Below are 1,609 nucleotides of genomic sequence, written 5' to 3'. Positions count from 1 at the left end.
ACGCCAGGATGGCACAAGAGGGAAGATTTTGTTTTTAATGCAAATTTTTTCAAGTTTTCATAATTTTTCAAAATCAAATCTTTCTCAAATCATATCTTTTCAATCATATATTTTCAAAATCAATTTCTTTCCATTTTTCAAAAATTCTTGCTAAAAATTAATGATTTGATTCAATATTTCAAGTATGTTGCCTTTTCTGTTGAGAAAGGTTTAATGTCTGAATCATATCTTTTAAATTTCTTGTTAGCCAAGTCATTAATTTTAAAAATCAAATCTTTTTAAATTGTTTTTCAATCATATCTTTTTAATCACATCTTTTTCAAAATAGTTTTCAATCATATCTTTTTGATTTCTAATTTCAAAATCTTTTTCAAAAATCACTTTATTTCTTTCTCAATCTTAGTTTTCAAAAATCAATTACCATTTTTTCAAAATTTCTTTTAATTAATTCACTTTAATTTTTGAAAATTTCTTCCCCTCTTCTCACATCCTTATATTTATGGATGAACACTCCTCCTCAATGCACAATTCAAACTCTATCTTTCTAAGTTCGAATTCTTCTACCTCTTCCTTCTATTTTTCTTTTCCTCTGACAACTCAAGGAATCTCTATACTGTGACATAGAAGATTCCATATTTTCTTGTTCTCTTCTCTTTCATATGAGCAGGAGCAAAGACAAAAGCATTCTTGTTGAGGTTAACCCTGAACCTGAAAGGACCTTGAAGTGAAAGATAAGAGAAGCTAAAGCATAACTCTCTATAGAGGACCTAACAAAAATCTTCAAACAAGAAGAAGACATGGCAGCCAAAAACAACAACAATGCCAACAATGCAAGGAAGGTGCTGGGTGACTTTACTGCACCTACTCCCGACTTCTATGGGAGAAGCATCTCTATCCCTGCCATTGGAGCAAACAACTTTGAGCTTAAGCCTCAATTAGTTTCTCTAATGCAACAGAATTGCAAGTTCCATGGACTTCCATTGGAAGATCCTCATCAGTTTTTAGCTGAGTTCTTGCAAATCTATGACACTGTCAAGACTAATGGAGTTGACCCTGAGGTCTACAGACTTATGCTATTCCCTTTTGCTATAAGAGACAGAGCTAGAATATGGTTGGACTCACAACTTAAGGAAAGCCTGAACTCTTGGGAAAAGCTAGTCAATGCCTTCTTGGCAAAGTTCTTTCCACCTCTAAAATTGAGTAAGCTTAGAGTGGAAGTCCAAACCTTCAGACAGAAGGAAGGTGAATCCCTCTATGAAGCTTGGGAAAGATACAAACAATTGATCAGAAAGTGTCCTTCTGACATGCTCTCTAAATGGAGCATCATATGTATCTTCTATGATGGTCTATCTGAACTGTCCAAGATGTTATTGGACAGCTCTACTGGAGGATCTCTTCATCTGAAGAAGACGCCTGCAGAAGCTCAAGAACTCATTGAAAGGGTTGCAAATAACCAATTCATGTACACTTCTGAAAGGAATCCTGTGAACAATGGGACAAATCAGAAGAAAGAAGTTCTTGAGATTGATACTCTGAATGCCATACTGGCTCAGAATAAAATATTGACTCAGCAAGTCAATATGATTTCTCAAAGTCTGTCTGGAATGCA

General features: G+C 34.5%; 1 non-coding gene across 1 annotated transcript; it reads right to left on the bottom strand.

Annotated features, from left to right (window-relative positions):
• Positions 1 to 1,202: 1,202 nt before the first annotated feature.
• Positions 1,203 to 1,306, bottom strand: LOC112793407 (small nucleolar RNA R71). Its single transcript, XR_003198100.1, has one exon. It is a non-coding gene; the product is annotated as a small nucleolar RNA R71 (small nucleolar RNA).
• Between the last annotated feature and the right edge of the window lie 303 nt (positions 1,307 to 1,609).

The sequence above is a fragment of the Arachis hypogaea genome, chromosome 3 (assembly GCF_003086295.3).
Source record: "Arachis hypogaea cultivar Tifrunner chromosome 3, arahy.Tifrunner.gnm2.J5K5, whole genome shotgun sequence".
Classification (NCBI taxonomy): domain Eukaryota; kingdom Viridiplantae; phylum Streptophyta; class Magnoliopsida; order Fabales; family Fabaceae; genus Arachis; species Arachis hypogaea.
This window is presented reverse-complemented; position numbering and strand designations above follow the sequence as displayed.